We start from the raw sequence: 16,138 nt of genomic DNA on the forward strand, positions 1-16,138 counted from the left end.
CAGCAGCCCCCACAGTAGATTTGCCCACTCCAGATTGATTCCCGACTGACCAGTAGCTGTCTGGCGTTGCAAGCTTCCAGATGGCTATCTCCAGTCGCTTGTGAACTGTGAGGACTGCTCTCGTCTTGGTATTCTTGTGCTTCAGGGCAGGGGAAAGCAAGTCACAAAGTTCCATGAAAGTGCCCTTATGCATGCGAAAGTTTCATAGCCACTGGGAATCATCCCATACCCGCAACACTATGTGGTCCCACCAGTCTGTGCTTGTTTCCCGGGCCCAGAATTGGCATTCCACAGCATGAGCCTGCCCCATTGCCACCAGGGTGGCCAAATTGCCATGGCCCGTGCTTTGAGAGAAGTCTGTGTCCATGTCCCCATCACTCTTATCACCGCGCTGCCATTGCCTCCTCGCCTGCTTTTGTAGGTTCTGGTTCTGCATATACTGCGTGATAATGCGTGAAGTGTTTATGTTGCTCATAACTGCTGCAGTGATCTGAGCATGCTCCATGCTTGCAGTGGTATGGCGTCTGCAGGAGAGCAGAGTGGCAGCTGTGAAGCGGTCATTCAGTGACGATGGTTTGCAGACCTACTGCACCGTCTGCTGCCAGGATACAACAGCTGAGCGGGCTGCATATTGTGGCGAGACAAGAGCAGCTGAGCAGAGTTGCAGCGGAAGCGGCCCTGCGAGACTACCAGGATAGCAGAGTGGCAGCGGAAGCGGTGTCTGACGACCTGCAAGGTGGATTCATGAGAGCAGAGTTGCAGCAGAGGCAGGAGCCCATGAGAGACAACATGGAGAAATCAGGACGAGCAGGAGCAAGAGAGCAGAGTGGCAGTGGAAGCGGTGGTTCGATGATGATGGTTAGCAGTCCTACTGCACCGTCTGCTGAAAGCAGTATGGTGCTCGCATGGAAAAAAGGCGCGAAATGATTGTCTGTCGTTGCTTTCATGGAGGGAGGAGCGACTGACGACACGTACCCAAAACGACCCTCGACAATGTTTTTGCCCCATCAGGCATTGGGAGCTTAACTCAGAATTCTAGTGGGCAGCGCAGAGTGCAGGAACTGTGGGATAGCTACCCACAGTGCAACGCTCCGAAAGTTGACGCTAGCCTCGGTACTGTGGACGCACTCCGCCGACTTAATGCGCATAGTAGGGACACACACAATCAATTGTATAAAATCGCTTTTTAAAAATCGACTTCTGCAAATTCGACCTAATTTTGTTGTGTAGACATACCCTTAGGCTGGTGATTAGCATTTCACTGTGATTAGTATCAAATCTTTCTTGCCCTGCTGTCTACCACTTTTCTGTTGTGGTATCTTGTTTTTCTCCTCTGATCCGCTGCAAAACTGGGCACAAGGGATTCTGTTACCATGATTACTTATGTGCAATAAAACAAAGATGGTGATTAAAGAGAAGAAAGAACAGTTTTATTTCCCACTGGCAATGTGGTCTGGTAATTTGATCACAAGACTGGAAGCTAGAAACTGAGGTCTAATCCCAGCTCTGATGTTGACTTGCTGTGTCATTTTGCATTGCTTGGCGGCATCATTTAAAACAGATTTTCTTCTATATTGCAAGATTGAGCCATATCATGGGACAACAATGTTCTATCAGGTTCCCTCAATACAGTAGCTACTATAATATAGGTGGGCCCGGACTCCAGTTGCCTTAAACATCTCACTTCAATTTCCCCATCTGCAATATAGGTGCAATAATGCTAACCATATCATAGGGCTACTGTGAGGGTTATTTAGTGCTTGTAAAGCACTCTGATGACGCAAACTACTACCTTAGGTGATGCACTTAATATTCTGAAATATATTACCATAAAGTTCTAAACTAATTGTACTACAGGTGCCTGATTGTGATATCAGACATGTAAATCAGGGATAACTACATTGAATTCAATGACATTGAAGAGGTGTTAAAATTAGTGTGCATAATATCAGAATTGGGGGGCCCCATGTGTCTTTTGTGTATACATAATTAATGACATTCATACTCCGGGACTTAAAACTTTTCTTGAAAGTGCTGATGTCACCAAGAGATTAATGATTTACTTTACATTTGTTAAGCAGCCTGGGTATCAAGGAGTACAGTAACATCTTCCTTGTTTTTTAAGGTAAAACTCCCTGACACATGCTGTAGAAGTGAAAATTCCTTCAAAGAAGTGCTAATTCCCACAGATTTAAAATACCCCAGATTGGTGGAGATAAATGGAGTCCTTCCTATATTAAAGGGGGAGGAGGGGTGAGAGTAAAGTATATAGAAACGAACAGCTCAACTGCTATATTAATGGTGTGCCATTCCTTAATTTAATTTATAGGCCTTATAATATGGTCTTTTGTTTGCCAATTAGTAAAGTGGCAGTTTCTTTTTATAATTCTCATTTCTTCCTAATGCTCGCTTTATTTTGGAATATGACACTTTGATTTATATATCAAATGAACTCTTTATAGTATGGGAACCAAACTTGCTGTAAACTTGCACAGCTCTGAAGCCTGTGCAGTTGCACAAATTTATACCAGAGTTTTAAAGCCCACTTTAGTGGACCAGTACTACCACTTGTCAGTTAAACAAACAGGAGACTGATACTCACTCATCCTGTTTTCTAGCTGCATTTTGAATTATGTATTACACCTTAAACAATAAAGTTCAGCTAGCACATGGCAAGTGTCCAGAGCTATGAAACTCATCTGATTTGATCACTATTATTGCTGCTGTAAGCAGCCTGAAACCTGTGTGAGTCAGTTTAGCATGCAGATTAACTTAAAATTCTGGAGAACAGATAACATCTCTCAAAGTTGTTTCAGACTAGCTCATAGTTAAAATGAACATAAATGTGCCTTAGGCTCTAGTACGGGGCAGGCAAACTTTTTGGCCTGAGGGCCACATCGGGTTTCTGAAATTGTATGGAGGGCTGGTTAGGGGAGGCCGTGCCTCCCCAAACAGCCAGGCCTGGCCTGGCCCCCGCCCCCTATCTGACCCCCCTGCCCCTGCTTCTTGCTCCCTGACGGCCCCCCCCCCAGCACTCCTGCCCCATCCAACCCCCCTGTTCCCTGTCTGCCCCCTCGGGATCCCTGCCCCATCACCCCCCCGCTTCCTGTCCCCTGACCGCCTCTGTACCCCCTGCCCCTGACTGCCCCCTGCCGCCCCATCCAACCTCCCCTCCTTCCTGACTGCCCCCTGGGACCCCTGACCCCATTCAACCCCCTCTGTTCCCTGCCCTCTGACCGCCCCGACTCCTATCCACATCCCCGCCCCCTGACCACCACCCCAAACTCCCCTGCCCTCTATTCAACTCCCCCCCTCGGTGCCCTCTTACCTGGAGCCCTGGTGTTGGCGGCGCTACAACCACCCCACCCAGAGCATCAGGACAGGCAGCCGTGCCGCCCGGCTGGAGCCAGCCACGCCACGTACAGCACAGAGCACCGGGTCAGGCTGCGGCTCTGCAACTGCGCTGCCTGGGAAGAGCTCACAGCCCCGCCGCCCAGAGCACTGCACTGGCAGCGCAGTGAACTGAGTCTGCGGGGGAGGGGGAACAACAGGGGAGGGGCTGGGGACTAGCCTCCCGGGCCAGGAGCACAGCGGCTGGGCAGGAGGGTCCCACGGGCGAGATGTGGCCCACGGGCCATAGTTTGCCCACCTCTGCTCTAGTATGTTCTTCATATATTTTGAGGTGAAGACTATAGAACACACTTGTAATAGTCTGCATCTATCATAGTTTCTTCCCACTGTATACCTGCAAGTTGCTGTCCAGTGGCCAAATTAGCTTCTGCAGCAGATAAGGTGTTTGCCTTGTCTTTGACGGCATAAGCGGACTGTGTATGGATAGAAATGGGAAGTGGTGGTTGGTTGTATATTAATCAGGGGGCTGCACTTTTTGTCAAAATTTCAGGAAAAAAGTCAAAGCAATAATGAAAACAACACTACAAATTGTAAATTCATCAATTGCAAAACATGTTTCCATATTTTTTTGGGAACAACTGCAGAACCAGGACTCTGAATATACCTATATATGTAAGTTTTTTGGGTACTTCATTTGCTCTTGGTTACAATAGTTCTCTTTTATCTCTTGTATAAGCCTCATTGTTGGCCCAGCTTTTTTAGTCTCCTTGATCAGCAATACACACAGCCCCTGGTTTTAAGTTTAGGGCACCCTGCAGTGGTGTAGTTCTTGCCGCTTCCAGCTGTCTGCTTCAGACTATCAGTACTCTAAGGATGTGTCTGGTAGTGTTGGCTCTCTTGTTGATTGGGTAAGTTACACTTCAGGTGCAAGTGGCAAAGTGCATGTTCTGCTGCTGATTTGCTGTTAGTGGATAAATAAAATGAGCCTGCTTTCCAGCATATCGTCCCTCTTGGCAAACCAGTGCAAGTGCCACCACTATAACAGCTACACATGCAATCTATGTGACCACCTAACTTGGCCCAGAGGCTGCTACCGAGTTGAACTCATTCACTCCAGGTGAATTTGGAACAGAATATTTCTTGTTGTTTAGTGGTGGGATGACTTGAGTTAGGTGCTCTGATAAATGGACTGAGTTCTAAGAGCAGATTTTTAAAGCTGTTGTGCTGGAAAGCACTCAGAGTTGATGTTGTAGGTCACAACTTCTGGCTGTAGTGAATGGACTCTGTTACTTCCAAACTATTACTCAGGGCTTGTCTACACTGGCACTTTACAGCGCTGCAACTTTCTCGCTCAGGGCGCAACAAGTTTCAGCGCTGTAAAGCTCCAGAGTAGACCGTGCACCAGCACTGGGAGCTGCGCTCCCCAGCACTGGGAGCTACGCCCCTCATGGAGGTGGTGAGGGGTTTTTTTTGGTTTTTTTTTTAGAGCGCTGGAAGAGCTCTCTCCCAATGCTGTGCCGCGGCTACAAAAGCCACGTTAAAGCGCTGCCGCTGTAGACTAGCCCTAATGTTGCCAGTGTAGACTCGCCCTAACAAAGAACTGAGATAACCACATGCTTCTGCCTGTAGCCTGCTGGATCCCATTGCTGGAGGCAGAAGAAAGATGTAAAAGATGTGTGAATTGATTCCTCTGCAATGAGAGGAGAGTTTGTTTTCCTCTTCCCTCCTTCAGCATTGGAAGATTTGCTGGGCGGTAAGCAGAGTGGAGCCTTTATTGAAGGCAATGGAACTGTACCTACTTAGGTAGGATGGCAAAGAATACTTCAAACAGCAGGTAAACTTGTTCTTAAATAATTAAACTTGTTCTTTCTAAATAATTAATTAAATTTCAAGACGATAAGACTAATCATTTAGATTTTAGGGCACTTAAGAGCTGACCTTGAAACAAAGTGCTGCTCAATCTTAACTGTATCAGAGCTGCAAATACAGTACAAGTTGAGTACAAACCCAGCAGATGCACAAAGCTGAGGTAAACACGCATCTTCCCAAATAACTTCTAGAAAAGGGGGGTCCTTAATCCTCTGTCTAGATGTGAAAGGGGTAAAACATTGTCTCCTCTCTGAAAGTTCTGCCTCTCTAAAAAATGGACACAGAGGTGAAGGCTAATAATGTACTCAGGCTCCACAAGCCCATCACAAACTAACTTCTGCACAAATCAAACATTGGGTGGATTTTCCACCTAAACATATAACCACCCATCCAGCCAGCCACTGTGCTTCTCTCTCATGATCTAGACTGTTTTGTGAATGTCTGCCCTGTGTTAGCTTTAGGTGATTTAAATAGGACTTCAGGCTGTAATTTATTTGCATGGCTGATCAAACTAATTGTATGCAATTATTGTGCTCCTGCTAATTTCGTTACCAGTGGATGGATAATGTGCAGCTATGTTGTAGCTCATTGAATGTGCTTTTCATTCCATATGTATTTCAATCATCCTATCTAGCTACATCAACACACTGGCTTACAGTTGATTGCTTTGCTATAGCTGATGGTTTTTATTATAGCTTTTACTCCATGGAGCACTCACTGACTCTTAACTTTAATTGTTGGCCTAGGTGTTTAGCATTTATTTTGAATAGCAATTCAAATCCCGGCTCTCTCTCTAGTAACTTTCCTCACCTCTTTGCTCTTGCCTCTTTCAGTAGTAGTAGGCTGCATTAATATCTTAATGACAACCTATCATGCTTGACGTGTGCTTGTTAATTGTTGAACATTACACCACAGATCGTATGATTTGACGTTCTTGGTACCAAGGTCACCACCACAGTTTGATTTGTTCTTTCTAAATAGTCCAACATATATAGCTCTTCTGTTATCAGCCATTATGGTTTATTTGAGCTTTTTGTTTCCTCTGCCATTTTGATATTTTCTTCCACACCCTCTTTATGTATGCATAGAACAGTCGCCCCCCCCCCCCCATCCTCCCATCCCCTTAGTTTGCTGTTTGGTCACCGTTTTTTCAAACAGGTTCCTATTCTTTAAACACAGTCTTTCTTTGAATCTTTTCACTAGTCTCCTACTGAGAAAACATCTCTTATCCACAGTATAGGGCCCCTTTAGACATATGTAATACTTCAAAAATTGCTCAGCTCTATGACTGGACTGTCGTCTGATCACTTGCTGAATTTTGTTTGTATTATTTCTGTGTGTCGTAAGTACTCTGAGGTCTGTTTCTGCAGTCTGCTCAGTGTTGTATAGATTATAAGCACTTAATGGCCTTGATCCCGCACTCAGATCCATGAGAACTCTCCCTTCCCTATGCCAACGTGGAATCTCTCTCAAGTCAATGAGACTTGGTGACCCAAAAGGGTTCATAAGCATACAGTGGTGTTCACACACACATCTGACTTTGTGAAGCTGATTGCAATTTGAGGCCAATAAAGACCACGTCCAGTGAATCATGTGCTTTTGGTTGTTCCACTTCTGATTTGGTCCATATTCTTACATCAGACATGTTACATCAATTTTTAGTAGTAAACACTTGAGTCTGTCCTCTAATTCATCTAAATTCAATAGCGGTCCATTGGTATTGTCTGTCACTATCAATATATTCCCTTGGGCATTGCAGGGCTTAGATAATATTCATGTTAACTACAAAGAGGCATGTATGACTAAGACTTTTTGTTTAATATATATTCACTATATTATAATATCCTATTATAGTAGGATGGTCCCACTAAATGTCAGATGCTGTCTCTTACAAACCTTATCTGGCCAATTCAGTTCATATTTGAAGATTAAGTTTCAGCCAAATAATTGTGTGGCATAACTATTGGAAAATTCACATTACATTTAAACAACCTAGTTAAATAAGCAAAGCCTAGCTTCTACTATGGATCTCCAGATGTCACAAGTTGGCTCGTGTGTGTGTGTATGGGGGTTCATGAGAAACAATTCCCTTTCTCCACTGAAAGTCCCCAGATTGTCTTCTTTGTGACTTCCCATTAGAAAATCTAGAGAACAGTATTCCTATGTGACAGGTTAAACAACTTCTGCTTAACCTCAAGCAAAGGTGCTGAAACAGTTTTTATAGTGGGGTGCTGAGAGACATTGAACCAAACTGTAAACCCTGTATATGAAACCAGTTCAAGCCAGGGGGTGTGGCAGGACCCCTAGTTCCAGCACCTATGATCTCAAGAGTAGAGAGTCTCTGCTTTAATTTTCCCCAAGTGTTAGGTTGAAGGTCACATGCAAGTAGCAAAGACTCAGCCATCCATTTAAAGATTTACTCCCCACGAAAACCGCTATATTATTATACTACAAATTGTCAACTTTACTAGGAAAAAAAAATCTTGTTGTTGTTTAAATTCAGAATGGTCAGAGCCATCCCATCCATGGGATGGACCAGGGCAACTGCTCTGGGCCCTGTGCTTTGGAATGTGGGGTCCAGGATGGCCTGGGGAGCTAGCGGGGGGCCTGGCACTGGCAGCAGCGAGTGACCTGGCCCCAGCCTGCCCTGCCCCGCTGGCTCCCGGTGTCGCTCGGGGGAGGGGGTGGAAGCCAGAAAGGGGGTGGGAAAGGGCCTAGGCCAGAGGGGTGGAGTTGTCCTGGGCCATGCACCCCCCGCCCCCCGGGATGGCCCTGAGAATGGTGAAATAGGTTTATCTACCTTGACCCTCCTGAACAAAAGAATTGCTTTGTTTAAACTATATTTTGCAAGCACTTAGTCTTAATGTGTATGTGTAATGATGAATTGCAACAATCCATATATCATAGTTCCTACAGAGTTATATTCAGTGCTTAATTTTGTGTCAGGGCTTGCCAGGGCTGAGCCCCAGCATCTCTAGATTTGGCAGTTCATACCCCTGGCACCTCTGGGCTTGCCGCATCAGTTATGAAAGTAAAAAAATTGCTTCTGCCCTGGCACCTAGTTGCTTGAGCACCTCTTTTATTACAAATTAAGCACTGTAATGTTTGTAACAAACCTGTGATGAAGTCTTTGGGACAGTTGTTACAGCAGTGCAAATTTTGAACTAACTCCATTGTCTCAAATGCAATTAAAGACTCTAGAGGTAGACAAAAACAGATTCCGATTTCATTTACACTGGTGTAAATTCAAAGAAACTCCACTGACTTTACATTTTCATCTGTATGAATGGGATCAGAATCTGTATTTGTCTACCTCTAGAGGCTATCATCTTTTGTTTGACATCTTGGTGTAAGTATACTTCAGAGGCTAGGTAGTGGGGGGGCTGCCCCACTCCAAGGTAAAAGGGATTAAGCCCAGCTGAAGGAGGCTGGTGAGGTAGTTGGCCCTGGGTGTGGCTGGCTTAATCAGGCCACAGCTGGCCTGGATAAAAGGGCTGTGGGGCCAGGAGAGAGTGGAGTCTTTCTCCAGCCTTGGAGAGAGAAGGACCTAGCTGCCTGGGAGCCCCAGCCCCAGCCCCAGCCCCAGCCCCAGCCCCAGCCCCAGCCCCAGGTTGCAGGCCTTGTTAAAGGCCCAAGGCAGGTACTGGGTCTAAAGAGGTGTAGCCCAAGAATAGGCAGAGGCAGCTGGTCCAACCCCCTTGCCAGTGATGAGTGGCCATTACAAACTACAGTTTGCCCCAGTGAAAGGGGGCTAGAGGATGACTGGCAGTAGCCACTGAGGCAAGGTGGGGGTTCCCCTGGGAGGAGAGACCCATAGTGTGGGGGTACTGTGCAGCAGAACCTTGAGGTAAAGGGGCACTGGGGTCCAGGAGGGAAACGGGGCCTGTGGCAGGTGAGACACTGGCCAGCAGAGGGCGTTCTGGAGCTGGAGTTGAGCTAATTCCCAAGATGACCAGCAGGATGCACCACACCGGTGAGTGAGCTATCTGCTACAGGCTAATTAAGTCACTAAATGGGCCAGTGGTTCTGCAACTGGGCCTCATGAAAAGGTGTCTTTTGGCCTAGATTATAAACTTATTTTTGAGTTAATGTCTATAATGCTTACTGAACTGATCAGTCTTTAGCTGCTTCTCCTTTAAGTAGTAATGCTACAACTGTTTGTTCAAACAAAGCTGACACTTGCAAGATACCACACAGCTTCTGTTGCAAAAATATGCCATCAATAACCTCTATAAATTGCTAGACTTGAATTCTTGAAATTTTGTATGTGTAAATTGATCTCTTCCTACTCAAAACTTAGTCTTTCTAGGAGTCAATATTTGAAACATGGATAACATGGAAGGATCATGTCAATAGCACACATTTGATATAAAACGTTTTTGAGGCAAGCTGTGAACCTGATAGGAACATAACTCTTGTAAATATGTTTTCAAATGGCATAAATACATAAGGGAGGGAAATTTATTATTGCCTGACTGGAAAAGCTAATCTTTGCCCATGTTTCCAGGGCAACAGAGATAAGGAAGTAGCAATTCGCTACATTAAAATGTGGGTTTAAGAAAATTCATGGGGGAAAACTGCTCTGGCAAAGAAAAGAGAGATGCTGAATATTTTAAATACTATTAGAGCTACCCATGTGAAAAACTACTATTTAGCACAGGGGTTCTCAAACTGGGAGGGTCAGGACCCCTCACAGGGTCATGAGGTTATTACATGGGGCAGGTCATGAGCTGTCAGCTTCCACCCCAAACCCTGCTTTGCCTTCAACATTTATAATGATGTTAAATATATAAAGAAGTGTTTTTAATTTATAAGGGGGGGTTTCACTCAGAGGTTTGCTGTATGAAAGGGGTTACCAGCACAAAAATCTGAGAACCCCTCACTTAGCGTATTCAATGTGTCTCAGGTGGCACGTGACCAGGATTCATCACCAAATTTGGTCCGCTGGTTTGATCCTTAGCTTCCCCAGCCTAGGCTAGTACCAACAGGGAATGCAATGTGAACACTGATCCATGCCCCCCAAGAACTACTCATTGTAAGCAAACTAAAGCTCATAATGTATTAGTTCTATCAATTGAGTTTATAATTTATTGAGTTTTTAACTTATTGGAAGGCCTACCAAAAAACCCATACATGTTTGCTTGTTTGTTACCTGTATTGTTAATATATTGTGGGACTAAATTAGAGTAGACCTCATTGTAAAGCTAGGGAAACATATTTATTTTCATTAAACTATAGTTTAAATCTCCAACTTCTAAAAGCGTCAGAAAAGTTACTGGTGCATAGCAGTGCAAAAAGGCACTAATTGGTATTGTGTGACCCATAGTTCTGTGACAAATACAGAATCTATCCAACTCTACAGATATGCACAGAATCTATCCAACTCTTTTTGTACACTGCTAATCTCCAAAATACATAACAATGTATTGTGATGTTGCACTCCATATGATTCTATGAAAATATGCTAATGAGTGTGAATATAATGTAACTGAAATATGCTTCATGCAAAAGGTCTCTTGTAAGGTATAATTACAAAGCTTATAATCCACTGAGTGTGGTCATCCAATTTGTATAAATGTATCATTCTTGTATCTGAAACTAGAAATATGAAGTATAACTCTGAGGTCCTATTGTAATTATGTAAAGTGTGGGCCATTTATGGTGGCTTGGAATCTTGATGGCTTCCATTAAGTAGGACAATTGGTGGTAAATGGCTGTTTACTTGCAAGCCTTCCTGTGAGTCAGGCCAGGAAGAATGAAGGTGACCATGTCGCCTGGTACTGGAATCCATCATAAACCTGGCGCTTTCCTATTTAGAAGGTGCGATGGGGACCCAGAGAGACAAAAGATTCCCACTTTGTGCCAAAGCTATATAAGGGGGTGGAACAGAACAAAGGGGCTGCAGTCATGAGAAATCCCCTAGCTACCACCTGAGCTGGAACAAGGACTGTACCAGGGGAAAGGATTGGGCCCAGACTAGGAAGGAATCCAGTCTGTGAAAGAAGCTTATTGGAACATCCCTGAGGGTGAGATTTTTATCTGTAATCAGTTTCTTAATGTATTAGGCTTAGACTTGCATGTTTTTGTTTTTATTTTGCTTGTTAATTTACTTTGTTCTGTCTGTTACTACTTGAAACCACTGAAATCCTACTTTTTATATTTAATATCCCTTTCGCTTATAAACTAACTCCAAGTAAGTAATTCCTGGGGGAGCAAACAGCTGAGCATGTCCCTCTATCAGTGTTGTAGAGGGAGGACAGTTTATGAGTTTACCCTGTATAAGCTTTATACAGAGTAAAATGGATTGATTTGGGGTTTGGATCCCATTGCCAGCTGGGTGCTGGAGCCAGGAGCACTTCTTAAGCTGTTTTCAGTTAAGTCTGCCGCTTTGGGGGATGTGGTTCAGACCTGTGTCTGTGTTTGCAGCAGACTGGTAAGTCTGGCTTAACAAGGCAGGGTTCTGAAATACCAAGCTGGCAGGGAAAATGGGCTCGGAGGTAGTCTCAGCACATCAGGTGGCAGTCCAAAGGGGGTCTCTGTGACTGAACCCATCACATGTGTATTACATTTTCCTTGTACTATAATCTGCCATGTGCCTTTAAACTTAATTTAGTTCATTTTCTTCTCAAATATTTCCATACAATTTTTCTTTCTATTTAATAAGAGAAATTGAGGCTGAAAGACATGGGTTTAATACTTATGAAGAATATAATTCCACCCACCCACTCTGTTTGTAAAATAAGTACAAGACAGGCAATAGCAAGTCAAGTTTCCCCGCAATATCCTGCTAATGTACATCAATATCATTAAGAGATGCAAACCCAAATAACAAACAAAATCCAAGACCAACATTGGTTCCTTCTTGCAGGCTGGCTTTCAGTTGAGATTGCCATTAACGATATCAAATGTATATATTGTCTTTATAAGACAATATATCTACCAAGGACTAGATTGAAAGCACTGGCTCACTTCACCATGAGTGTACATTTAAGGGAAGGTAAGAGTGGCAACTTCTAATCTGGGGCAACATAGGTATCTCTTAGCTCCCTCTTAGAAGGGAGGGAGCAGTCTGAGGCTGCTGCTTAGTGTAACTCAACCCCTTCCCCTTGCATGTTGCATTTTTACTGATTAGCTGGACAGGGAGGAGACAGCATCAGGAGCCTCCTGTCACTAAGGACTGCTCTGTACACCCTGCTGAGCAGCTAGAGGCTGCTGTCTAGAGCCACAGCTGCCTTTCCTGCCACGGGGGAAGCCTAATCAGTCAAGGGCTAAATCTCCACCAGAGGACACAATGATCCCTGCCTCCTACCCAGCAGTGGCTCAGGCTCCCCTTCACTGTGCCCTCCCTCTGCTCCAATGAAGGTGGCTCAAGTATGGGGTGGGAGTTGGAGGTGGTAAAGGGATCCAGGGTTGGGGCAGACCTTGTATGCTGCAAGATGGGGACCTGGGGAAGTCTGAGGGAAAACAGACCACAGTGGAGGCCTTGGGGTAGGGTGGTGGATGAGACACCAGTTCAGGGAGTTCTTCAGCAGAGGGATTGTGCTCAGGGAAGAAGGGTCAGTGAGCCATTGGGAGGAGAGAATAAGAAGTGTGTGTGAGAGGAAGGAGGTGTCTGGGAACTATAAAGGAGGGAATGTTTGGGGCTAATTATACTTTTGTATAAGTGGAGCAGGGAGGCTTGCAGCACTGAACTGTGTTTCCTCGCTGCCCCAACTTTGCTGGTACTTTTAATCTGCTGCACTTTACATAGGCCACCACCCAACCTGTACAAGCTAAATTGTCACTATTAATTTGTGTTTGAACAGCCATCTTGCAGGAGACTGCTTTTCTTCTAGAATGGCCTATTAATTTTTTTTCTTTACCCTCATCTGGAAATAGTAACTTTCATGTTTTCAGTCTCTTGTTTCTTTCACTCATTTTCAGATCAGACATTTAAAACCTTTTACACATGGATGGTAACTTTAGAAAATTCCCACCAGGTCTGCCACCAATTCTGTATGTGTAACTATCAAAGTGGTGAAAATGCCAGAAGCCACAATAGGCTTGTCTTTCCCTCTTTTTGACACTGAGTGTAATATGTCTAGGCTTTTTCCTTTGGCCACTATAACTCTTCAAAACTGAGGCACGTTAAGGACTTAGATCTATAGATCTCAACCAGGAATACATGTACCCCTGGGGGTACTCAGAGGTCTTCCAGGTCATACATCAACTCATCTAGATATTTGCGTAGTTTTGCAACAGGCTACATAAAAAGCACTAAGGACATGGGTGGTGGGTGAACAAGCTGTGTGTGTGTGTGGGGGGGCAGCTAGCCCTCTCCCCATCTGCCTGAGGCCCTGTCTCCAGGGAGGCTAGCCCTTCTGCCCCTTCTCCAGAGCCCATAGCCCCAGAGCGCCCTGAGCACCAGGTTGGTGGGGCAGCCCCAGCCTGCCTGCCCCAGCCTCTCGGTCATGGAAGAGCACTGGGAAGGGGTCTGGAAGCAGGTAGGAGGGGGTCTGGGGCAGTGTGTGGGCAGGGCTATGCCAGGCTGTTTGGGGAGGCACAGCCTTCCCCAGCCTATGCTACCCGCCACCCATGACTTGGGAAGTTTGTCTGTATGAAATTTTGGATTGTACTATAACTTGTTTATACTACTCTATATACCATGCACTGAAATTTTTATATTCCAATTTAAAAATTTATATTCCAGTTGATTTATTTCATAATTTTATGGTAAAAATGAGAACATAAGCAATTTTTCAGTAATAGTGTGCTGTGACACTTTTTTGTATTTGTCTGATTTTTGTAAGCAAGTAGTTTTTTTAAGTGAGGTGAAACTTGGAGGTATGCAAGACAAATCGAACTCCTGAAAGGGATACAGTAACCTGGAAAGGTTGAGAGCCACTGACTGCATGGGTCTGAAGCACATGGCCTGATGGCCTGCCACCTGGTGCTGCTTACTACCTGCTAATGATAGCTCTGGCTTTCATAAGCGGAAAAATAATTTTTGTGGCACAGGTGGGCTGTGGAATTTTTTTAGCGTGGGCTCAGAAAGAAAAAGGTGGAGAACACCTGAGCTAGATAATCTTCCTTTTCGCCACCAAGTACAATAAGATTTTTGGGGGGAGCGGGGCAGCCAATGTAAACATCTTTTAGATGTTGAAACAAGTTCCCATTTGATTCAAGTTAGTCTTTTTGATTTTCATCTTGAAATTTTTATTAAGTTTTGGTCATGACATTTTCTTGTGAAGTCTTTTTGGCAAAATCTCTCTCTTCAGTGTGACAGTGTCAGCTTTCTTAGTGACTGATTTAGACCACACTGGCTTGCAGGCTGTCCTACTGAGAGCTTTGCATTTTTCTCTGGATCTTAAATTTCACAAACTGGATCAAGTTCAGATGAAGATACATTTTGGGGATTGGTTGGGTAAAAGGATTGATGATACAGTAAAGAATCTCTCACCTCCTTAAATCTAGCTATGTCATTTAACAGCAATAATTATTGTCTGAGTATTGTTTGGAGACCTGTGTGAAATAAGCTAGAGCTCTCAGTCCACTTCCTGATCTTCTCTCAATGTTCCAAAAAAGGCTCCTTTACAATCAACGCTCTATTTAGTATTCTCAGATTATCAGCATTGAAGAACTGAATGAGCAAGGAGACTGAAATTGCTCTCTTACCCTTAAAACTGGATAAGGTTTGAGGCATGTTAGCAGGGCAGTGTGGGAAAGCTTGTATTGTTTCTAAACATGCTATTCTTCTCTAGATAATTAGAGGAATTCAGTCTATATGGTAAGTCTGGCCCCTTTCATAAACACCCCTTAATGTATATTTAATCTCAGCAGGAATGATTATAGGTGGTGATATGTTGGGATTTAAGTCCTAATAGAATAGGATCTACAGCTGGATGACAGTTACTGATGGTGCCTGTAGACTTTAAAGCATTGATTTTGTGATGTGTCTGAAAACGGGTGGCATTCTTTCTATGGCTCATGGTTCATAAAGCAGAATAATGGAGTGTTTAATGTGCTGGCTTTTATTATTGACCTTAGAGAGTTGCACTTGGTAAGATATCTGTAAAGAACTAGGAAATATTTGTACTACTTATGAATACTGTGCATGCCTCTGTGTGTTCGGGTTATTTTTATGGAGTTAGATCAAATGGGTTTGTTAGGGCAGTGGTTTTCAAACTTTTTTTTTTTTTTTTTTGGGCAACCCAGTTGAAGAAAATTGACCCAAGCGGGCTGTGGGAGGGGCTCAGGGCTAGGGTGCAGGGGTGAGGGCTGCAGGGTGGGGAGAGGAATGAGGGGTTCAGGGTATGGGAGGGAGCTCTGTGTTGGGGCAGGGGTGAAGGAAGGGACTCTGGGTTGGGGGAACTCAGGGCTGGGGCAGGGGGTTGGGGTGCAGGAGGGGGTCAGGGCTCTGGGCTGGGGGTGCAGGCTCTGGGGTTGGGCTGGGGATTAGGGGTTTGGGGTGCAGGAAGGAGTTCCAGGTTTTGGGAGGGCTCAGGGCTGGGGCAGCGGATTGGAGCGCAGGGTTGGGGCACGGGCTTACCTCTGGTCAGTGGTGCAGTTACAGTGCAGAGGCAAGCTTCCCACCTGTCCTGGCACTGTGGACCATGCTGAGCCACAGAAGCTGCCAACAGCAGGTCCGGCTCCTAGGCAGAGGCGTGCAAGTGGCTCTGTGTAGCTCTCACCCGCAAGCACTGCCCTCTGCCCCCAGTTCCCATTGATTGGGAACCAGCCAATGAGAGTGCAGAGCCGGTGTTCAGGGCTGGGGCAGCACACAGAGACCTGTGGCCCTCCTGCCTAGGAGCTGGACCTGCTGCTGGCCACTTCCGGGGTGCAGCGCAGTGTTGGAACAGAGTAGGGATTAGCCTGCCTTAGCCAGGCAGCACCGCCGATGGGACTTTTAACGGCCCGGTTGGCGGTGCTGACCAGTGCC

This window comes from Eretmochelys imbricata, chromosome 8 (assembly GCF_965152235.1).
Source record: "Eretmochelys imbricata isolate rEreImb1 chromosome 8, rEreImb1.hap1, whole genome shotgun sequence".
Taxonomy (NCBI): domain Eukaryota; kingdom Metazoa; phylum Chordata; order Testudines; family Cheloniidae; genus Eretmochelys; species Eretmochelys imbricata.